At 47.1% G+C, this 24,829-nt stretch overlaps 1 long non-coding RNA gene and 1 other non-coding gene across 2 annotated transcripts in view; one reads left to right on the top strand and one right to left on the bottom strand.

The window, feature by feature from the left end:
• Window positions 1–24,829, top strand: part of LOC115841177 (uncharacterized) — a 74,751-nt gene that overhangs the window by 25,560 nt on the left and 24,362 nt on the right. The gene's annotated exons all lie outside the window — the stretch shown is intronic.
• On the bottom strand, window positions 22,773–22,879 carry LOC115841230 (U6 spliceosomal RNA). Its single transcript, XR_004034758.2, has one exon. It is a non-coding gene; the product is annotated as a U6 spliceosomal RNA (small nuclear RNA).

Raw genomic sequence — 24,829 nt, 5'->3', positions numbered from 1 at the left:
CATGGTGAGAAACCAACTAGCCAGCACCACCTTGCCAGCCATGTGAGTGTGCTATCATGGAAGTGTATCTTCCAGGCCCTGACTTCATGGCTTTTAACCAAAGCCCCAGACATCATGGAGCAGAGACAAGCTGTCCCCACTGTGACTTTTCTGAATTCCTGACCCACAGCAATTAAGAGATGTAATAAATTGTCAGAAATTGTCTTCATATGGCATTCTCCCCGTGTCTTCACACGCATTCCCCTTTCTCTGTGTGTCTGTGTCCAAATTTCCCTCTTCTTATAAGGACACCCGTCCTATAGGATTAGGGCCCCACCCTTATGACCTCTTTAACCTTGATTATCTCCCTAAAGTCCCTATCTCTAAAAACAGTCGCACTGGGGGTTAAGATTTCAACCTACGAATTTGTGTGTGGGGGGGACACAATTCAGTCCATAACAAAGTGCCTCAGTATAGATAGCTTGTTTTAAATCTATACTGTAGAAGAGGTGGGTTTCCATTTGAAATACACTAATGAAGGATGCACACCTCTGGGATGGTTAGTTAACATTCGAAAAACCTGAATCGGAAATCCACAGTCCAAAGACACCTACTACACATCCGCCATCTAAATCTGTACCAGAGGGTTCACTGATTAGCATTCTTAAATGTTAGAAAAAAGTTTATATTGACAAAATAAGTGGTTTTCAAGACATGGGGCTTGGCTACGCTACTATAAATAAAGTAGATAACCAATAAGGACCTACTACAGAGTACAGGGAACTGTCCTCAATATTTTGTAATAACCTCTAAGGGAAAAGAATCTGAAAAAGAATATATATATATATATTCGCTGTGCTGTACACCTAAAACTAACACGGCATTGTAAATCAACTGTACTTCAAAAAAAAGAAAGACATGGGGATTGGCAAGAAATATTGTACTAGCACCTCTGTTGCTGCCTGAATGGGGTCTGTGAATGTGAGGAACCCAGAGGGGAAATACCCTGGGGTGTGGCATCCCAGGCCACAGACTTCGTTTACTCCTGTGGCCTGCCACCTAACAGAGGACATTGTGCCTGTTCTAACCGGAGGGTTAGTCGGATCCTGCCACTTAAATATGGTCACTTCTATATCCAGCGTAGCTTTTAGCCAGATTGCGTAACTGGTTTTTGTGCCTGCTTGTAATAAACGTTTTTATGTGTGATTTCTGTTAACAGAACACCTGGTAACAAGGTTGTGCGAGATGGGACCAATAGCCTTTGATCCGCACTAGACCGCAGTTCTTGACTTGCGGTTCAAGGATAGAATTCACAGGGTTTGTGAATTCGATGGGGGAAACACGGCATCTCCATTTTCACTAGCCTCTAACTACAACTTAGCATTTCCTTCAATTACTTACATAGGCAACAAGTCTCAGTAGTATTAGCAGATATCTTAAAATATCACATATGCTCATCAACACTGTGAAATGATGGTAGTCATTAGATCTGCCACGGATCTTGTTACTTAACGATTTACTAAAGAAGCCCATACGTACGTATCTATAACACAAATTTGTTTGAATAATTTGATAAAGATTTCAACCTCCTTGGTTTCCTTTGTAATCCGATGTATTTATTTATGGTTAAGGACCTCTGTTCTGGAGGCTTGTGACGTTCACCAGATAGTCCCCATATACCATATACACTCAAGGCCAGGCTTGTCATTAAGACAGCGGTGATGGGAAACTCATGTTTCCAATTGTCTCTTGATAATTTCAATTTGGGGGCTGACTTCGGCTCAGATCTGATTAGATTATGGCTGTTTCTGCCACATGATGTGGCTGACAAAGAGCTCATAGTAGAAGAAACATCTGCTCGGCCTCCATCTTGTTCAAGCGTGCTTGTATTATTAGTATTATTTTTAACACATGGTTTCTTCGCAGGAATCTTTTTAAGCCCTATGGCTCATTTGGGAGTTAAGCTAAAACTAGGTCATATGATCAGTAAATCCACATCACTAGGCACCTGTAAGCCGCAATGCGTCACAACATGCTGACAGTGGAGGACGGAGTGGGCCTCCTGCCCTTCTCCTGAAGCCGCGTGCGTGCCACCCGTGACTGCGATTCACAGTCCTACTGGCCAGGTAAGGGTATCCTTAAGTGGCGATCTGCACAGTAAACATAGAGACTAGTCACATTGATTTTAATCTAGAAATAAAAAGAAATTAATCTCCACTCATATTTACATTATGACTTTATGTAGATTTTTTTATCCTAAAAACATAAGGCAGAAATGAAAGCTGTTGGTGCACCCCAGTGGAGTGTCAAAGACCGCGACTCTGCAGCATTAAGCCTCTGGTGTTAGCATTTTGGGGGCGGTCACATGACACAAGAAATTCATCTGGCATTTACCAAAGCCCCTAAGTCATAGTTATCCATACATTCGTTTTGTTCATTGACCCATTCATTCAACAAGTATTTATTAGGCACGATTCCATGCCAGACTCTGCTAGGTGCTCAGATTCAAAGCTGAAATCATCTATATTTTCCACCCTCCCTTGGCCACAGTGCCAGGAGAGATGGGCAGTGACCAGTCCTGGGATCCTGGGAGAAAGGTACCTAAGTAAGTGGGTAGGGGGCACAGGGACCAGGTAGGAGTGCTGCTGGCCTGTCTGGACTCAGTCTGGAAGGGACCCCTGGTCTGGAGAGAGGAGGTGTGGGATGGGGAAGCTGGAGAGGGTCTGCCAGACTCCCAGAAGGAGCTTACAGTGGGTGTCGGGCAGTTGTTCATCATGGCGGGTGGGCGCATCATGACAGGCAGCAGGGCGGGACCAAAGCCTGGTCCACAGGGTCTTGTCTCCTTTGGAGGACTCTTGGTTGTATCATGGAGCAATGGGATGGATTGTTTTGGTGCCTTTTTTCTTAGGCCACAGGCAGAGGACTTGTTATTTCTTTCAACCTGTTGAGATATCTTCCTATCCTGATTAGTCCTACATTTTATGCCACGAAAGTTGCAGAATGGGACTGCATTACCTAAGGTGAATCACTAAAGGTGGCCAGTTCCACCGAAGGGAAGTGTGTTAGGTTGTGACCGACCTAGGTTCTTGGACTCTTTAAATCAATAGAAATTGTTAAGAGGCCATAGGAGGAATTCAGGCGAGGCTTTAATGGGACTCGTGCTGCAGCACGAGGGAGCGAAAACAAGTAACAGGTGTCCTTGCTGGCTCCCTGATTGGGGGGATGAGCTGGTTCCTTACATGGGGTGGGGGTAGGGGCGCGTCCAGGGGTCGGGCCAGAGGGATGGCCTGGGAGGTCTGCCCACCCCCTTGGCGGTCCTGTGCTCAGGGATCACGCACAGTCCCCTGCTTTTGCTCCTGACACCTCAGAAGTGGCACTTGGGTTTTTGCTCTTTTTGTATCTTGTTGTTCCTAATTTGCCCCAACTGGGCATGCGTGCAGTTACTTTTAGCCCCTTATAGTTTTTTTTTTGTATTCTGTTGCTCGAAGGTCCAGGTGCCAGCACTGCAGCAAAGGGTCCTAGGTCCCAGCCTGTCTCAAGGTGACAGACACTTACCTGTGCTGCAGCTCTGGGGTGGGACTGGGGTGAGAACGCAAACCACTCGCTCTCCGTTTTGGTGTCATTTTGACTTTAAATAAACCGCTGAGAGAAAGACTACACAGTGAAAAAAATCCCTGGCCGTAAAACATATCATGCTATGCTCCGAGGTAATGGCAAAATACTTCCCTATAAAAAATGAAAAAGGAATCTGTGTCATCTAATTATACCCCAGCAAGCAAGTTCTTGTTCAATAAAACAATGAACATTGCCAACCACCAGTTTCCCTTCTACACATGAGAGCACCTGGACCCAGACATTTGGAATTTCACATCGGGGAGACTCTGAGATCGTCTGATGATGGAGAGTTTGAACTTCGATGATTCTTCTTCCTTTTTAGTATGATAAAATTGGCCTAGATATTTCTGCCTTCCCAAATATGCATGGGGATGTGGCTGTCGGTGGAGGGAGGCAGAGGCGGGAGCCAGGACCTTTCATCTTTGTATGGAAAATTGGAATTCAGCTCAGGCTGTAGTCACCGAGCTTTATTACCACCTTTCTGGCTGCCTCTGCTTTAAGAAGGTTGCTGCAACCCACACTCTTTCTCAATTTACTAGATTTGCACTGTGTCCGGACACCTCAAGTCCCTCTTCCTGGCTTATCAAGAGGCTTCTGAGCAGCTCCTATCTAGGCTGGTCGCTTCTTATGCTTGGAGCTCAGCCGTCACCCTGAGGTTGCCTCCTTCATCATGGAAATTCCCTCTGCCTCTATCTTGGGTGGCATCCCCAGTTCCCTGGATTCCGCGTGTTCCCCTTTCTTGATGTTTTCCAGCATTTTGGTGGACCATCTCCTCCAGTTGCTTTCTGAGAAAGGATGCACAGGCAGCAACTTTGTGAGACCTTGCATGTCAGAGAAGTTTTCTTTCTGTGCTCACGCTTAACCGATCGTTTGGCTGGATATAGAATTCTAAATTGGATTACTTTCCCTTAGAATTTTGAAAGGCATTTTTCTATTTTCTCCCAGATTCCAGACTTGCTATTAAGAAGTCCAAAGCCAGGAATGTTCTCAATCCTTTGTATATAGTATATATCTTCTCTTTCGAAGCTTTAAGGGTCTTTGTCTCCAATGTTCTAAAAATTCATGATGATATGTATTTATGTGAGTCTGTTTTCATCCATTGTGTTAGATACTTCTGTGGTCCTTTCCATCTGTAAGATTGTGTCCCTTAGGGATGGGAAATTTTCTTGAATTATTTCTTTGATGCTTCCTTCCCCTCTGTCTCTCTTTCTAAAACTCCTTTTTTTTTTTTTGCGGTACGCGGGCCTCTCACTGTTGTGGCCTCTCCCCTTGCGGAGCACAGGCTCTGGACGCACAGGCTCAGCGGCCATGGCTCACGGGCCCAGCCGCTCCGCGGCATGTGGGATCTTCCCGGACCGGGGCACGAACCCGCGTCCCCTGCATCGGCAGGCAGACTCTCAACCACTGCGCCACCAGGGAAGCCCCTGCAGGCTAAAGTTTGAGAACCACCACTCTATGCTGATCTAGGTAAGACTTTTAATTGGCAAATCTCTGATGTCGGTATTCGATCTCCTTCCTAGAGGGTCCAAGCCTGAATATCAAGTTTCTGGGAGTTGAATGAGCAGGGAAGCTTGGCTGGGGGTACAGTGTTCATTAAAAAAAAGACTTGTATCTAATCTCCCTGTTTTCAATTGGGCATCCTACTTTCAACTATGCTTTATATCTCTATCCAAAAATAGAGATATTTTAAATTTTTTTAATTTTAATATTTTTATTTTTTTAATTTTCATTTTTAATTGAAATATAATTGGTTTACAGTGTTGTGTTAGTTTCAGGTGTACGGCAAAGTGATTCAGTTTTATATACGTTCTGATTCTTTTCCATTATACGTTATCACAAGATATTGAATATAGTTCCCTGTGCTATACAGTAGGTCCTCGTTGTTTATCCGTTTTATATACAGTAGCGTGTATCTGTTAATCCGAAACCCCTAATTTATCCCCCGCCCCACCCTTTCCCCTTCGTTAACCATAAGTTTGTTTTCTATGCAAAGACCCTTTTTAAAACCCTCTCCAGATACTAAATAAAAGTCCAGTCTTCTGTCTGAGACGAGGGTGAGGGAGTGAAGGGACAGTCACTTAGGTTCACAGCACAGGGAAAGGCATCCGAACATCTGACTGCTTCTTAAATGGACTTTCAGTTGATCCTCCTGTTCTTAGTACCAGTTTCACCTCCTCTTCCAGAAGTGCCTGGCATTGCCACTTCTGAGTCTTTGGAGCGGGGAGAGGTTCTGCGATGCCATCCATTCAGGCCGCTTCTCAGCTTTCCCCACAGCCAGTTTGAGTTTCAGCGTTCTCAGCCCTGCTGTAAGTTAGTCACCAAACAACCTTCTGCTTTCCAGCTTCCAAAACTCTTGGCTCTTTTCTCCTTTCCCGTTCCCTTTATACTTGCAGGTGAATGCCTTTTGAAAATCCCATTACTATCATCTTCATGAAGTTTTGGCCTGGAGCAGAGGGATGGACGCATGTGTTCAATCCTCAGTCTTTAACCAGACATATCATTTTTCTCTAAAAGTGTTCCCTTTGGGGACGAGGAACTAGAAACCATCAATGAGAGAACAGAGTTTCCAGAATTGCTCCCTGCTGCTGCTACTGTAATCCATGTCAGGGCTGGGGGTGTCTGGCTGTGTTTTGGCCTGTCTGGGCCCCCTGAGTGAAAGGGAAAGGGGATCCAAGGCCTACTGTCATTCTGGCAGAGTCCCCATCTGAAAATATGGCTTCCATCCCTTGCGTAGGAGCCAACCGTGGCTCCCCACTGTCTATGGTGTTTACCCCTCAAGGGGGGTGTTTTAACTGGGCTTCATTCAACTCGCCCGGCACACCTCTCTGCTCTCCCCTTCCTTCCCTGACTACAGACACTGGCGTTCCTGCCCGCTGCCTGTCCCCTCACACCTAGAAGGACCTCTCTCTGCCCTTGGCCTGTGCAGACCCTGCCATCCCTCCAAGTCCAGCTGAGGTGTCCCCACTCCCTTTAGGCAGCCTGCTTCAGCTTCTTTCTGACCTCACACACTTGTCATCAGCGTCGTACAAGTTAGCCCTACAGTGTCAGCTCCAAAAGGACACTCTGCCTCATCTTCTGGGCCTCCCACAGGGCCCAGCGTCATGCTGGGGACACTGGATATTAAACATATATATATTTGATTGATTGGTAAGGACTCACTGTGATTATCTCTTATAGTCTTTATTATTGATTTATATTAATATATATTCTTTATTATTAACACATTAATACATGACACATAGTATATATTAATACATACTAAAAAGTGACAAACACTATCTTAGCCCAGTCCTCAATTTCTCTTTCCTTATGGTTTTTCTCTGTACAATCTTGCCCCACAAATCTTAAGAAAAAGTAAGAGACTTTGCTTTAGTTGATTAATGGTCTGTTTTGGGTTTTTTTTGGCTGTGCCATGCGGCTTGTGGGATCTTAGTTCCCTGACCAGGGATCGAACCTGGGCCCTCGGCCCTGAAAGCACGGAGTCCTAACCACTGGACCACCAGGCAATTCCCGTGTTTTGTTTTTTATTAAAGTGTAGTTGATTTACAATATCATGCTAGTTTCAGGTGTACAGCAAAGTGATTCAGTTTTATATATATATATACACACACACATATGTATATATTCTTTTTCAGATTCTTTTCCCTTATAGGTTATTACAAAATATTGAGCACAGTTCCCTGTATACAGTAGGTCCTTGTTGGTTATCTATTTTATATATAGTAGCGTGTATATGTTAATCCCGTATATATTCTGTTTTTTGTGACAGATTTTCTACCTGACAGTTTTTTTTAATATGTAAAAAATACATTGCACAAACTGTATTTTAACCATTTTTTCAGAAATCAAAATGAATCCACCAATAGTCCTAACCATCCTAACGCATTAAACAGTTCTCAGTTTTCCACATTCCCTTTCAGTCTCCTCCTAATCCAGTTTTTAAAAAAATTGAGATGAAATGCACATAACATAAAATTAACCATTTTAAAGTGAACAATTCAATGGTGTTTAGTACATTCACAATGTTGTACAACCAATCACCTCTATCTACATCTAGTTCTAAAACATTGTCATCATCCCTAAATAAAACCCTGTACTGATTAAGCAGTTATTCCCTATGCCCTCCTCCTCCCAGCCTCTGGCAGTCACCAATCTACCTAATGCACTTTAAAAAAAAGTTAATTTTTTTTTTTTTTTTTTTTTTTTGCGGTACATGGGCCTCTCACTGTTGTGGCCTCTCCCGTTGCGGAGCACAGGCTCCGGACGCGCAGGCTCAGCGGCCATGGCTCACGAGCCCAGCCGCTCCGCGGTATGTGGGACCCTCCCGGACCGGGACACGAACCCGCATCCCCTGCATCAGCAGGCGGACTCCCAACCATCGCGCCACCCGGGAAGCCCAGTTTTTTTATTGTAAAATATACATAACATAAAATTTACCATCTTAACCATTTTTAAGTGTCCTGTTCAGTGGTATTACGTACTTTTACAATGTCGTGCCACCATCACCGCCATCCATCTCCAGAACTTTTTCATCATCCCAAAAAAAACTCCGTATCTATTAAACAACAACTCCCCATTCCCTCCTCCCCCCGGCCCCTGAAGCCACCATTCTACTGTCTGTCTCTTTGAATCTGACTATTCCAGGGGCCTCGTATAACTGGAATCATACAGCATTTATCCTTTTGTGACTGGCTAATTTCACTTAGCATAACGTCTTCAAGCTTCATCCGTGTTGTAGCAGGTCTCCACATTTCATTCCTTTTTAAGGTCAAAGAGGAATTTTTGATCATTTTGTTTATCCATTCATCCGTCGATGGACACTTGGGTTGTTTCCACGTTTGGGCTACTGTGAATAACGCTGCTGTGGACATTGACGTACAAGTGTCTGTTTGAGTCCCTGCTCCTAATCCACTTTGAACATAGTTGTGACAGTACCTCAGGCACAGTTTGGAGTTCTACTATTTCGTTTAATGTTATGTCACGCCTGCCTTTTCCATGTTGCCACATGGTCTTTATAATCATCTTTCTGAATAGCTGCATTATAGCCTGTCTCAGTAACTAGATTTTCACAAAGAAATGCAGTGCCAGTTTAGACAAGTTCTCACAAGCCTTTGCACCCCGCATCCTTTGAAGGTTGGGAGCAGGATGCATTTGGAAAACTCTTGGGAGAAGCAGTTTGAGCCTGTAGTGCAGACACCCCTGGCCTCGCCTCCTTTGACCTTTCATCCCCAGCCCCATCAAAGCTTCAGGAAACAAAAAGAGACAACCATGTCCCGCAAACAGATAACAACAAGCTGAAAGATAGAGAGAGGAGTTTCTCTGAAGTTCTATACTGAAAACGGGAGGGGGATAAAGGAGGCGAGAGGAAGCTTGGAGCAAAGCAGAAGTGCATTCCGGGGAGTTTGCATTCAGCCTCAGAGCGCAGCTGTGCGCGAGCCAGCACCGGGTGCCGGGTCCCCGCTACCTCCGCCTCCACCCACATCCTTCGCGCGCATCCATTGGTAACCCCCACAATGCGCCTGCCGGAACACTGCTGCCCCATGCTTGCCTTGGCTCGTGTCAAACGCTATAAACAACACTCACGCGCCTTCAGAGCAGGGAGCAGCAGGGGCAGAAAACCGCTTTCGAGGACCCAGGGAACCGCTGCTGACAGCCCTGGGTGCCGGGTAGGGAAAGAAAATGTTTTGTTTGGCTTTGTGTTGTTCACAGAGCCTCCTTTCCCAGCCCTGTTCACCTTACCAGCATCACTTGAAGCCACAAAGCAGCTTAATTATCCTTCCTTTTAAAACTTTGAACTAGGCAGGTTGGATTCCTTGTGTTAGAATCCTTTCCCTCCTTTAAGAGCTGAAAGGCGCTTCCCTGCTCAGCCTGGTTTTAAAACCCTCACACCAAGCATGGAAAATTCTATAAATACCAAATGCAAACCTGGAGTTTAACCTTTAATTATTCTAGCCTCCAGCTTAACCTCCCGATTCCACCATTTTCTTTCTGTATACACGCTTCCTTTAAACTCTGTCCAGAGCTTGACCAACGTGAATAAAAAAATCTCCTTGGGAAGATGTTCAGAGTTGCCGGAAAATGAATAGGAATCGTAAAGTGGGTGTGAGCTTCAGAGGACCGCTCATCTGACAGCCTGTTTTTCTGCATTGATGCCGGAGGTTTGCACCGCTTTGATTGTCTGAAATCACTGCAGTACCCCCCACAATAGGTCAAGCCTATATATTGGCTTGGCCCCATTTTCTCTTAGGCGGTCATGCCTTTGTTCTGAGGACCTCTCTTCTGGTCATCTACTGCTGCATAATGAATCACACCAAAATCAGTGGCTTGAAACAACAACAACTCATTTATTTTGCTGACAAATCTGTAGTCTGGACGTGGCCAGTGGGGACAGAATGGCCTCTGGGGTGGCTCAAAGGGTAGGGGGTGACTCAATGGCTGGGGGCTGGAATCACCCAAAGCCTCCCTCGATCGCACATCTAGTGTCGATGCTGGCTGCTGCCGGGACCTCAGCTGGGATTGTTGGCTGTGGACTCTTCACGTGGCCTCTCCCTGTGGCTTCTTGGCTTCTTCACAGCATGGTGGCTGGGTTCTAAGAGTGAGTGTCCTGGGGGAACAAGGTAGAAGGGCATGGCATTTTTAGGACCTAGTCTTGGAAGTCACATAGCTTCACTTCTGCTGTATTCTGTTGGTTGAGGCGGTCATGAAGGCCTGATCAGGTTCAAGGCAAGAGGGTGTAGACACCACCATCGGAAGTATTGTCATTGGAGTGTCATTGTCACATTTGAAGAAGAGCCTGTGGGATGGGAGATAGTGTGGTGGCCATATTCGTCTGCTTGGGCTTCCATAACAAAATACCACAGACTGGGTAGCTTAAACAACAGACATTTCTTTTCTCACAGTCCCAGAGGCTGGAAGTTCAAGATCGAGGTGTTGGTAGGGTTGGTTTCTCCTGAGGCCTCACTCCTTGGCTTGCAGACAGGCACCCTCTCTGTGGTTTTCCCTCTGTGTGTGCAAGTCCCTGGTGTCTCTTCCTCTTCTTATAAGGACACCAATCCTAATGGGTTAGGGCCCCACCCTTATGACCTCACTTAACCTTACTTGTCTCTTTAGAGGCCCCATCTCTAAATACAGTCATATTGGGAGTTAGGGCTTTAACATACGGATTCGTTGGGGGGGGGGGGCGGGGCGGGGACACAGTTCAGTCCCTCTTTGGAAAATACAGTCTGCCATAGGCCCTTAGCTATTTTCCTCTCTGAGTCTCTCAAGCTGAAATCATTCTTCTTGAGTGATAAGGGGGTCAACAGGACAGTGTCGAGCTTGACCTGCTGGTGAGATTTGGAAGGTGCTGTCCCATAAAGGTCTTTCCCTCCGTGAGCCCAGTCCATCTGCCAAGCCTGGGGCACAGAAATGTTTGAGGACAAGCAGTGTACTCCTCACTTCTAAAGGAGCTGTGCAGAAGAGCCATGGCGGACCCTGTGACAGCTCAAATCTTGTGGTGGTTTTGTGTCGTGTCACCTCAGCTAAGCTGGAGCCTTTTCCAGAATTCCCTTCCTTTTATGATTCCACATTAGAGGTGATCAGAAGAGAAATTTGCACAACATTTGGAAGGTGGCAGAGAAGCAGCTGCTACTCGTCTCTGGCCATCATGGTTAGATGCAATAAAAGACAGGAGGCGCCGGAAGGGGCCGTTTTGTCCTTGCTCTGCAGGCCTTGCTGAGCCACAGCCATGCCAGGCCTGCCACCAGACGTAGAGACACATCTTCTGTGGGCTGTTCCCCCAACTCCCCCTCGTGGCCCTGCTCTGGTAGCTGCTCGCGCCTGGCTGCAGGAGGGCTGGCTAGTGACTCTCCTTGGACCCTCCAGCCTCGCCTTTGGACCCTTCCTTTCCCAGACTCTCCCACAGTGGGGTCAGCTCTTGTTCCATTATGAAGCCCTTCCTCCATAATCCTCATCGTGGTCTGCGTCCCTGCTCCAGCCCCAACTGGTATAACCTCCTCGTCCTTTCTGTCCCAGTCTCTTCATAGTAATGCCCGGGCATGGGTGGCCTCCCATGAATTTGATGAAAATCCTTCAGAACAGAGACCTCAGGGTCAAACAGTACCCTCCCCTCCACCCATAACCCACGCAATGCCCTATGTTCACAGCAGCCCAGAGAGAAACCCAGGGACTCATGCACCCAGCTCCCTAAATAGGTTCTACACTCAAAGGAATATAAAATGGGGTCCTCACCTCCGTAAGGCCTGGCCCACATCCTTGAGACGGGACGCACCCATGCGGAAGTCTAAGTGACAATACTTGAAGACAGAATGGGGTCAGCATTGTAGGGAAGATAGAAACGATGCAGGGACTTCCCTGGTGGTCCAGTGGTTAGGACTCTGCGCTTCCACTGCAGGGGGTGCAGGTTTGATCCCGGGTGGGGAACTATGATCCTGCAAGTTGTGCGGCACAGCCAAAACAAAAAGAAAAAGAAAAAGAAACGATGCAGCTCAAAAGAGTTCAAGGGAGGAAGATATTTATTTTCTGGAGTGCAGGGAGTGGTCAGCATTATTTGACACTTTCTGGTTTAATCAGAGTTGGGCATGAAGTCAGGCTGCCCAGTGTCTGTGCCCAGAGTGAGATTCTGGTTGGGAGTGGGGTGTGTCTCCTTGTCTCCATGCCCTGAATGGTGGTGTTGGAGTCGGGACAGGGCAGCAGAGCTGGGCCCTTTCAGGACTTCTTGAAGCTGGGAGGAGTCTTTGGGCCCAAAGCAGGGCCCCCCTGCCCTGGGCACCCTCTCTGCTGAACAGCGCGGCAGCTCCCCGCTCTGGAAGGTCCTCCTTAGGCCCGGCACTGAGGTGCGTCCTCACTTTCCGCGTGACATCAATTTCTCCCCCAGGCTTTAGAAACAGGGTGAACACAGCCAAACATTGGAGGGCCCATGGGTTCTGCACACTGCACTTCGAGGGGACGGGTCTTTCCCATGTTCACGATGGCACCCTAATAATCCCTCAACATTAAAAACAATGAACTCGCCCAAAAGGTTAATAAATCAGTCTGATAGGCTGGACTCACTTTCAAGCGACTTTCAAGTGGTCTTGACCCGAGTAGTGATCATTTTTTGCACATTTGGAGTATATTTATTTACTTACAAATCACATTCATGTGCTAATGTTTTCTGCTAAGAGCATAAGGCCATATATATGTGTGCGAGGCCCATTCTTAACAATAGAAGTCGAAAATCTGCATCTCAAATGATCTTCTGAAGTCTGAAACTTTTAAAACGTACTCTTTGTCAAATCTGGTTCAGATCACGGTGTTTCCTCCTAATCGGGCTGGCAGAGCTCTGGACCCCGGAGCTGACCAGTTCCTTCCTAGCTGATGGTTGCTTTCATAGTATTATCTGCAAGCCATGGTTTCTTTAGAGGAGGCATTTCAAGCCCCTTGCCCATTTTGTGATTTAGTTTAGTTTAGTTTAGTTTAGTTTAGTTTAGTTAGAGCAAGATCATATAATTTGCAAATCACTCGACATGGCACTCGTAACAGGCCGTTTACTGAGGTGAAAGATCACGCGAGGCGGATGCCAGCCAAGTTCCAGGACTGTCCCTCTTCCCTTGGCATTCCTTGCCTGTCACACTGGATGCCAAGCAGTGACATTCAGCCTGAGTGAGGCCATGTGGTCAATCTACATGTTGCGTATTGGTCATTGTAACAGTCAACTCTTCCTGCGATGATGCTACGAAACAAACACTCCGAAACTCGGCGGCTCACGACGATAGGCATTTATGGTTTTTTGGCGCTCCTGGTCCTGCGGGGTCTTAATGGATCTTGGCTGGGCTGGGCGACTTCAGGCTGCAGGTTGGCCAGGCTTGGTTCCAGCTTGCAGGTTTTGTGCAGGTCTGGAGCCCAGGCTGATGTGATTGTAGCCACCTGGGACCTGTTCTTCTCTTAGTGACGGCAGAAGCTCAAGAGGGCAAATCACACACCACACAACACGTTTACAGCCCTGTTCACAAGCCACGTCCACTAATACTCCTTTGGTCGAGTGCAATGTCACTGGCATGGGGGGAGTATATTCCCCCCCACAGTGGGAAGCACTGCAAAGTGACATGGCAAATGATATAAACAGAAATTCTAAAGTTCTAGTATCTTCTTCCTATCTGTGTTAGTTTGCTTGGGCTGCCGTGACGAGGTACCATAGACAGGGTGGTTTAAACAACAGAAATATATTGTCTCACCTATGTGTATCTCTGTCCAAATTTCCCCACTTTATAAGGGCACTAGTCATATTTTTTAGGGCCCACCCTAAAGATCTCACTTTAACTTTATTACCCCTTTAAAGATCCTATCTGCAAATAAGGTTGCATTCTGAGGTCCTGGAGGTTAGGACTTCAACATATGAATTTTGGGGAGGGGGACAGAATTCAACCCATGAACACTACCCCTCAAAGAATTGTCTTGTGTGCCACTTAGGGTGTGTGTGCCCCCACTTTGGAGACTTTCTGGCGTAGAGAAAGTTCTCTTGCACCTGGCCATGACTGATGCCTCCTGGCCCAGTGTTGAGCAGGAAACAAAGGCTCCAGACTTCCAGACCCCGCCGCAGCCCCACGACCGTCAGGAGAAGCCCTGACCTCTTTGACACCATACCCAAGCCTTAGGTTAAGTTCATCAACACATCTCTTCCAAGGGGGAGGGGGAGTGGCGAAGGGATGGATTGGGAGTTTGGGATTAGCAGATGCGAAGTATTATATATAGAATGGATAAACAATAGTGTCTTACTGTAGAGCACAGGGAACTGTATTCGTATCCTGTGATAAACCATAATGGAAAAGAAAAAGAACATACACATAATAAGATACACATCTATATGAATAACTGAATCACTTTACTGTACAGTAGAAATGAACACAACATTTTAAATCAACTGTACCTCAATAAAATTTTTAAAAGTTCATCAATGCATCTCACACCCACTTTGCCGGAGAGGGAAAAAAATCTATCCCGTTGGCTATAAGGTGTCACGGAGGCAAAACCTGTGTGTCAGTCTTACCGTCTGTGAAATGAGTACTTCGCGTCCCTTGAATGGGGTGTCATGATGTTTATTTATTTTATTGATTTATATTTTGGCTGCGTTGGGTCTTCGTTGCTGCACGCGGGCTTTCTCTAGTTGCGGTGAGCGGGGGCTGCTCTTTGTTGCGGTGCGCGGGCTTCTCATTGCTGTGGCTTCTCTTGTTGCGGAGCACGGGCTCTAGGCGCACGGGCTTCAGTAGTTGTGGTACGCAAGGTCAGTAGCTGTGGCTTGTGGGCTCTAGAGCACAGGCTCAGTAGTTGTGGCGCACAGGCTTAGTTTCTCCGCGGCATGTGGGATCTTCCCGGACCAGGGCTCGAACCCGTGACTCCTGCATTGGCAGGCAGATTCTTAACCACTGTGCCACCACGGAAGTCCCTCGTGATGTTTAATGTTTGCCAGAAAAGCCCTAGAGGAAAGGGCAGAATGAATCGCACTGATGATTCTATAGCACCATCCTACTTTTCTTACGCTCAGGAAGGGGTCTGGGACAAAGGATTGAACTCACATAAGTCTGCGTTCCAGTGAAAGGGTTGGAATGGACCGGCATGTATGCACGCAGTAAATATCTTTAACACTTTACAGGAGCTCGCAAGGAGGCAATTCTCTTAGCAGACTGCCCCAGGACGCTGGTCTGATTCATTCCTGAGTGACGTGGCCCACACGTGCTCCCTGTTACAGCAGAAACAAGTGTCCTTTCTGCCCCGTCAGCGTTTTCCGTCCTGGCATAAATTAGGTACACTCTCGCCATTTCATTAAGAAATTATATCTCTGATGTGACACATTGGGTTTCCAGAGGTGGACAGAAAAGCCTGCCTGTGGCTGCGGACAACGACTTGCCCTAAATACAATGACCGCTCCCGTGACACCTCTCCTTTAGGGACAGGAGGAAACGGCACAAGCAGCCCCGCTAGACAAGCCACCGCAGACTACGAGACTGTCGCCGAATGATCAACAGCTTCCTTTCTTCCTCCCCATCCCCACGCCTGGTGTTGGAATATTACAGACATCTGGAATTATGACTGGTTAAATGCAGTCAAACACAGATTTCTTTTTGTGGAACTATTCTGATCTAAGACCCAGGAGGGCAGGAATATTGGGTGATTGCCATCCGTGCAATAAACATATTATGGAAGTTTATAAACTTGGCCTATCTCTTGGCTGCTTTAGGCTTCTGGTGTGTCTGGGATGGCTTTGATTTTGAAATCACTTAGACGTTAGGCAGACTTGCCCTCTCCGAGCGTTTGCAGTACAATCTGATAAACACATCTGTGGCAAGTCCTGTTTGGGGTAGTTTGGGGCAGACCAAAGGATAGAGTACTTTTTACGAAATAAATACATACATAGAAAAGCATGTTTGTGACTCAAGCGGGGTTGGGAAGAATGGAAAATATCACAAGATATTCCGTGCACATGATATCTAATCTCTCTTTTCGACAGAAAAAATTCAAATGAGCCTCTGCCCTTAAAACTCTGATTATCAGAAACTTCGTCTTAATCAGAGCTTGCCATAAACTCTGTGCTCAGCTGACTTGTGTATTTAACGTGCTTGATATTCTCTGCTGTTCCAATTATCCAAATTTTTTCTAAAACTCAATTTCCCAGGGCCTCGTGGTGTTCAGCTAATCAAGCTTTAACTTTTTAAAAAAGTGTTTATCTCTAGCTCTCTGCATACACACTGCGTATATAGACACACAGGCACCAGATCCAGGAAGATGTCAGGGTGCTTTATAGGTGGCGGAGTGCACAGCCGCGGTGCGGTATTTGCTGATGCAGGGGCAGCTCTGGTCCTGCTCGTGTCAGTGCCCTGTGTGAACCTTTCCCTGCCTCTTCCCGGTGCCACCCACGCTCCCTGGGACCCTCATCCCAAGCAGAAGTACTAGGAAGGCAGAGGGTGTGTTCCGTGGACAGATATTTTGCTGCTCCCGCTCCCCTCTGCCTCCTCCTCAGTGGCTCAGAAAGATTAGCCTTCAGGAATGCGGTTAGCACACACTGCACTCATAACTCAAGCCCGTAGATCACAGCACACAATCACAGGAAATGCCGCCTGTCAGAACGACGTGCACGCTCACGCGTCAGTCCACACACACACACACGGCGCCCCCAGACCCACGCTGCCACGCATCCCCCCACCTGGCTCCACCCGCATCCCCAGCATGTGCCCTGCATATACTTGGGCCCAGCAGCTGGGGGAGAGGATCCACTTCTTTTTTTCAATCTCTGTGGCCGCTTCTCTTCCCATTCTACGTTTGGTCCACAAGGGTCAAGAATCTTTGAGAAAGTCGATCTTGGCCCCATTCCAAGCACCAGAAGGGATGGGGCCAGAGATTGTGTTATTTCAGTTGTGGGAGGGGAGGCCTGCGATGGCCCGCCTGGGACCGGCACGACTGCATCCCGCAGCCTGGCCCGCGGGGCCAAATGTCCGCTCAGCATCTTCTGCACATGCCCACCAAGTCGCACTGCCCTTTGAACCAAGCTCTTTTTTGCCACTGGAATGTTCTTTCCCCCTTTCTCTGCCTATTGAAATCTTCCCCTTTCCTCAATGCCTCGTTGCGAGCCCCACCTCCCCTGAAGAGGCCAGCTGGAAATGATCTCTCTCATTTCAACTCTTAAAGTCTTTATTTTCTATAGCACTCATTGGTCCCAAAGTAAACACTGCCATTGGGCGTTTGGGGTTTTTTTTTTGTGCATGTGAGAGCAGGGACTTTGTTTTGTGCTTCTCTGCCTCCCGATGCAGCCTAAATATGATGACTTGCACATAATAGGCACTCAACAAATGTTTGTGGACGATGATAAGACCAACAGCTACCATTAATTGAGCATGTACTGTGGGCCAGGCACTTACCTAGATGATTCTATTTAGTCTTTTGGGTTTTGATTAAATACATTTTACATATACAAAACTTTAATACGTTCTCTTTATAAAAAATTAAAATTTAATACATGGAGTAAGAAGTGAAAGCCTTTCCCATCTCACTCTCTACCCCCCTTTATCCCACCCTCTTATCTTGTGAGAGATAATCACCCTTACTACTTTATTCTGTCTGGCTTTTGTCTGCTATTTATATATATGTGTAAGATATACATGTACACAGTCTCAAATATGTATTCACGGAATTATACCAGATGTACAGCAACTCACAGTTTAAATGTCACAAAATCTTAATAGGAGAAGTATTAGTTTTATTTTAAAAGCTTTTTAAAAAAATTTCTTTTCTTTCTTTTTTTTTGTCTGTATTGGGTCTTCATTGCTGCGCGCGGGCTTTCTCTAGTTGCAGCGAGAGGGGGCTACTCTTCGTTGCGGTGCGCGGGCTTCTCAGTGCGGTGCCTTCTCGTTGCGGAGCACAGGCTCTAGGTGCGTGGGCTTCAGTAGTTGTAGCACACAGGCTCAGTAGTTGTGGCTCGCGGGCTCTAGAGCACAGGCTCAGTAGTTGTGGCGCACAGGCTTAGTTGCCCTACGGCATGTGGGATCTTCCCGGACCAGGGCTCAAACCCGTGTCCTCTGCATTGGCAGGCGGATTCATAACCACTGCGCCACCAGGGAAGTCCCTGGTTTTATGTTAGATTTGAGAACAATTGAGGCTCAGAGAGTTGAATGAACTTTTCCAAGGTCACACAGATAGAAAGTGGAAGAGCTGGAATTTGGTTTTTTTTTTTTTTTTTTGGTGGTACGTGGGCCTCTCACTGTTGTGGCCTCTCCCGTTGCAGAGCACAGGCTCCAGACGCGCAGGCTCAGCGGCCATGGCTCACGGGCGTAGCCACTCCGCGGCATGTGGGATCTTCCCGGACCGGGGCACGAACCCGTGTTCCCTGCATCGGCAGGCGGACTCTCAACCACTGCGCCACCAGGGAAGCCCGAAGAGCTGGAATTTGAAACTGGCCTCTACTCTTTCAATCTGAATCATTGTGGGGTTTCAGCGTTGCCATCTGTGTGAGACACCTGGGGGGCTTGTTAAATGTATAGATTTCCACCTGGCCCTCAGCCCTGGATTCTGCATAGGTTCAGGATGAGGCTCTGGATTCTGTAGGGCAACACTCACCCCCAGGTGATTCTGATGTATAAACACGCTCCTTTGAAGGCATCCACGGTGGTGGTCTCCTGCCTTATAGCATCATGTACTCCAGCTAGACAGCCAGGGTCGGTAGAGCGGTGGTGTAGCCCTCCCGAGCCAGGCTACCTAGGTTCAAATCCTGGCTCTGCCACTTCCAACTGTTAACTTGGGCAAATTAATGAACCTCTCTGAGCCTCAGTGTCCTCATCTGTAAAATGGGGATGGCCAATAATCACGCCTCACTACTGTGGTTGGTGTGAGGATTAAATGAAGGTAACAGACATAAAGCGCTTAGAACAGCACCTGGCAGAGTAACGTCTGTACAGGTTGCCGCTGTTGTCAGAACTCAACTCTTCTGGAAGCTTGCTGGGGAGCCCCTTAGGTCTCAGGCTACTGTTTGACAGCAGGAGTACGTGTGTGGTTCTCAGATTGGGTCTGTTCTGAGGGCACCTGCACAAACATTCTGCTCGGATGTGCCTAGAAGGATCCACTTGAGTTGAGGCCGTTCCCTGTCCATCTGTTCTAATGACAGGCAGCTGGAAGGACTTCTGAAGCATCCTGCCCCCTCAGGAGGCTTTTTCTTGTTTCTACCTTACCTCTCTCCTGCTTCTGTTTGAGAGGGCAGCCCTTTGTGGCTGCTGGTGGTGTCTAGCCAGATGCCCTGCATTGATCCCAGCTGAGCAGCTCACAGCCTTCTCTGTTGGAGCAGCGTTCCACCCTACAGGAGCGGCCTCGCCCAGAGCTGATGGCTGGGGGCTTACGTGCCCCCCTGCCCCCCATGGAGGTGGCCTGCGGTCGGTGACGGACTGATATGGGAGCTATAAAGGCCCACCCCCTGTGTCACGTATGGGAATGAATGACTCTGTGGTGCTGCCCCGCCTCCTTTTCCCCTGCCCCTACCCGCCTCCCTCCAGGGGATCAGGCTGAGGCTAGGCTTTGGCCAAACCTCCATCTTTGCTTGGCTTCTTTCCCTGCCCTATTCTCCTTCCCTCCCACCATTACCTGTGCCTCCTGAGAGCCCTTCCATCAATAATTCACTTGCACAAGAATCCACGTCTGGGGCTCTCCTTCTGGAGAACCTGACCTAAGCCACTGCTAGTCACCATGGCCTGCAGCAGTAAGCCTCGAGATGCACGGACAGTGTTCCAAGCCATTCCCGGGCCTCTCTGTCCCCTACTTAAATAATTAGTTCCCTCCTAGGGCCTGTTTTCCAGCCTCTAATCAGAAGTTGGCATGGGGGGCTGCTGGGGGAGTATGATAAAGGAAAGAAGGAACCGTGGTGCGGTGTGAAGCTGAGAAACGCAGTTACCTGGGACTCAGGGACAGTGGGAAAGTCCCACTCAAAACCCAGTGTCAGGGGCTTCCCTGGTGGCGCAGTGCTTGGGAGTCCGCCTGCCGGTGCGGGGGGCGCAGGTTCGCGCCCCGGTCTGCGGGGGGGGGGGGTCCCGCGTGCCGCGGAGCGGCTGGGCCCGTGAGCCATGGCCGCTGAGCCTGCGCGTCCGGAGCCTGTGCTCCGCGGCAGGAGAGGCCACAACAGTGAGAGGCCCGCGTACCAAAAAACAAACAAACAAAAAAAAAACAAAACCCAGTGTCAGGACCACCCGCTGGAGGCACTCGGTTGCCTCTCCTTTCTGCGCATGTACACTGTGAGGTCACGAGCCCTGGATGCCGGCAAAATAACATGAGTTAGTGGCTCTTGCTGCAGATACATTAAGCTTAGTATAATGAAGGCTAGATATTTGGGAAATACAGAAGTGTTTTAAACCTGTTTATGTCATTGTATTGTGGGTTTGGAGGGGCAGGAAGGCTCTGGAAGTTCACATAGGCCACTGACGTGGACCTGCCCTGGGCTGTTACAGAAACAAAATGACCACCTGGAATGGCCGTCCTGCCCCCTGCCTTTCGGTCAAGCACTTTCCTGACAAGTATCTGTTGACATCAGAGCCTTTGTGTTTCTCTGTGCAGTGCAGTTCCCTGAATACTGTCTTTCCAGAAACTGGTAGGCAGGTGATACTGCTGTAATGTTCATTTGGTTTTTAACTCCCTTCCTTAGTTCTCTGAACGAAGCCGTGTGATATGTGGTCTGTTCCTTCCCTTCAGAGGTCTGGGCTGGAGAAGGCCTGGAAAGGGGATGTCAGATACCCACTAAGGACGCTTTGATTCTCTGTCAAAATGAGTTCTGATTTTAATACAACATATGATAACGCTAATTAGGGCAAAATGTAAAGAAACACAAACACCTACAGGCAAATCTAGCAACTTTCTACGTAAATTTTAACACACAAATAAATGCTTATCGCCTAATTTTTCTTCTTTGGCTTCAAGAAGAAACTTTCATTTACTCCCAACTATGTTTTACTAGATTTTGAAGGATGTCAGGCCTGGGTAAATCTTCCCAGCTCCCTCATAACTGGATGTGTCCATGTGGATGGTCCAATATTTACTCAACTATCCAACTCTATATAAATATATATATTAAAAAATTGTTTTAGTTTAAAATTTTATTTTATCGAATTATAGTTGATTTACAATGTTGTGTTAATTTCTGCTGTGCAGCAAAGTGATTCGGTTTTATATATACATATAACATTCTTTTCCATAAATATATATATATTTAAAATAAATTTTCTTTTTTAGAGCAGTTCTAGGTTTACAGGAAAACTGGGCAGATGGTATAGAGTTCCCATGTACAACCCCCAGTTTCCCCTATTATTAACATCTTGCGTTAGAATATTGGTTCAATATTGATGACTCCGTATGGATACACGATTACTGACCAATGTCCATAGTTTATATCGATATCTGTGGATTGTGACAGTGCCTAATGTCACGCATCCACCATTACAGTATCATACAGAATAGCTTCACCCCCTAAACATCCTCTGTGCCCCATCTATTCATCCCTCCCTCTCCCTCAACCCCTGGCAACCACTGATCTTTTGACCGTCTCCATAGTTTTGTCTTTTCCAGAATGTCCCGTAGTTGGACTCATCCAGCAGGTAGCCTTTTCAGACGGGCTTCTGTCACTTGGTAATCAGCATTTCCGCTTCCTCCACGTCTTCTCATGGCTTGCTAGCTCATCTCTCTTTAGCGCTGAATCATATTCCATCGTCTGGATGTACACGCTGCTTCTTCTGCACTAGACACTGATGGGAGAGCTAAAGAGATCCAAGGGGGGCTAAGCAGCAGTTTTACCTTCGGGCAACTTCTAGTTTAGTTGGGGCCAGAAGACACACACCCGTGCAAAGTCGGCTCGTGATATTAAACAGTAAGTCAGACATGCTGAAAGACACATATGGAATGAATAACTGTTCCAGCAGTTCGGGGAAGGAAGAGTTCGTGGAAGGTTCCACAGAAGAAATGCGATGGGAGGAGGGTGGGGAGAGACAGAGAGGATTTGAGGAAGGCTTTGCGTGTCTCAGCTTTTAACCCTGTGTCCTCTGACCCAGGCTGTAGACAGAGAAGAGAGAGAAGGGAAATGACATGCCCACGGTCTCCCTGTCCAGCCCATGTCCAGCCTCCCTGGCTCAGGACCATCCCCGCCTGGGGAGTCTCTCTGGCCATTAGCTCGCAGGTGGCTGAAGCCAGTCCCTCTCTCAACATGTGCAAAACTGCAACAAGGAAACTGGTGTCTTTCTTAAATTCCATCTCCAGGCAGTAAAGCCTCTCAAATCTTGAGCTAAACTTTTGTGTGTGTATGGAGTATAAAGTTTACTTTAGAAGAGATCCTTCTTTATACTGTTTTATGTGTGTGCATGTGATGAGCTAGGTTTTCGGATACCAGGAAATTTTTCTTTTTTTAATCGAAGTATAGCTGAGTTACAATATTAGTTTAGTTTAGTTTCAGGTGTACAGCAAAGTGATTCAGTGATACACACACACACACACACACACACTCGTTGTTTTTCAGATTCTTTTCCCTTATAGATTATAAGATACTATAGTTCCCTGTGCTATACAGTAGGTCCTTGTTGTTTATCTATTTTATATTTAATACTGTGTATCTGTTAATCCCCAACCCCTCATTTATCCCTCCCTCTCCTAGGAAATTTTTATTCTAGTCTTCATATTTTTTCTGCATTAAAAAAAATGAGTGCTTTACGAATTTGCGCGCCGTCCTTGTGCAGGGCCCGCGCTAATCTTCTCTGTATGGTTCCAATTGTAGTGTATGTGCTGCTGAAGCGAGCACTATCCTCTTTCTTTGTTGTGGTAAAATATACATAACATAAAATTTACCATCTTAACCTTGTGGAAGAGTCCAGATCAGTGGCATTAAAGACATGCGCATTTTTGGGCAGCCATCACCACCATCCAGCTCCAGAACATTTTTATCTTCCCAAACTGAAACTCTGCACCCGTTAAACATTGACTCCTTCTTTCCTCCTGGCAGCCACCATCCTACTTTCTGTCTCTAAGAATCTGACCACACGAGGGACCTCATATAAGTGGAATCATACATTTGTCCTTTTGTGTCTGGCTACTGTTTTCCACAGTGGCTACGCCATTTTACATTCCGGCCAGCAGTGCACAAGGGATCCAGTTTCTCCATTTCCTCGTCAACACTTGTTATTCTCTGTTTTTTCTGGGTTTTGAAAATAGCCACCCTGATGGGTGTGAAGTAGTCTCTTCTCGTGGTTTTGATTTCTTTAGCTAAACTTCTATTTGTTGGGGAAAGAGTTGAGAGTAATGATTCCTGTACAGGATGTTAACTGTGCGCGGACTCAACTTTGCCTGTCAGAGGCCAGCCTTCCCACCTCTGGCAGGTCACCTGTGTCCTCTGAGGCCTGTCGTATAAAGTACGCATGAAGTGTCAAAATCCCTTCCCCGAGGATTATTGATGCCATCAGTTCATATGTAAAAAGTTCTTCTAGATATTTCAGTGTGTGCATTTTATCTTTCGTTAATTCATTTTCTAAATGGCAAGCAAGTGCAAATACAGGTGGCCCAGAGACTGGGGTGGGGAGGCCTGGGTCATCCCCGCATAAGAGCACTGGGCGCCGGATGTGTGGGAGGAGCCCAGAATTGGGAGCCATCCTTCTTGTTTCCCTTTCTCCCACCTCTGTTAGCAAGATTTTTGTTTTTGCTTTTGCAACACATTCCAGTGTCTGTTGTCAAGCACACACAAGGCTTTCTAGGAAAGCCAGAGGCCAAGCCCTGGCTGCCTTGGCTGATAAAGATGAAGGGAGCCACTCTCAGATTTGGACAGTTTCTTACTTACATAAACAGTGAAAGGAAGATTAGTCAGAGGTGCCAGCTCCCTGGGTGTTTGCCTCACCCCAAAAAGGACGACATCAAAACAAAATGGGCCCGATGGGCCGATTCTAGACTGGCAGTATAAAATTATAAAACGAGGCAGTTTTGTACAAGCTCTATCTTGAGGGGGGTGGTATGAAAATTTCCTAGCTCATCAGAAGCCAGGAGGTGATGAGAAACCATCCCCTGAAAGCCTCCCAGGGCAGATAGGGGGGTGTTATGGGCTGAATTATATCCCCCCCACCCCAAATTCATATGTTGAAATCTTAATCCCTAGTATCTCAGGACGTGACTGTATTTGGAGACAGGGCCTTTAAAGATGTAATTACGTTAAAGTGAGATCATAAGGGTGGGCCCTAATCCAATCTGATCGGTATCTCTACAAGAAGAGGAGATTAGGACACAGAGAGATGATGATGTCAAGACTCAGGAAGAAGACAGCCATCTATAAACCACGGGGAGAGGCCTGGAACCCATCCTCCTTCTTGGCCCTCAGAAGGAACCAACTCTGCGGGCACCTTGATCTGGTACTTCCAGCCTCCAGAACTGGGAGGAATTAAATTTCTGTTGTATAAGCCACTCAGTCTGTGGTGCTGTGTGTGACAGTCTGAGCTGACTAATATGGGAGATGAATGCAAGATGGCCTCAGAGCAATCCTCACAGGCCTCTATCTTCTCATGTTCCGCCAAGATGAAGATTAGCTGCGGTTCAAGCTTTGCCTGTGTTGTGACCCATGTGGGTACATGGAAGGTCACTAGGGTGCCATGGTACAGCCGTTCCTGGGGGGACACTGGCCTGTCACCTACTTTGCAGATAATGAGATGTTATGCTGTTCATGGCTTCCAGATCTTCGAATGCATATATATATATATATATATATGCACTT

The sequence above is a fragment of the Globicephala melas genome, chromosome X (genome assembly GCF_963455315.2).
Source record: "Globicephala melas chromosome X, mGloMel1.2, whole genome shotgun sequence".
Lineage (NCBI taxonomy): Eukaryota > Metazoa > Chordata > Mammalia > Artiodactyla > Delphinidae > Globicephala > Globicephala melas.
This window is presented reverse-complemented; position numbering and strand designations above follow the sequence as displayed.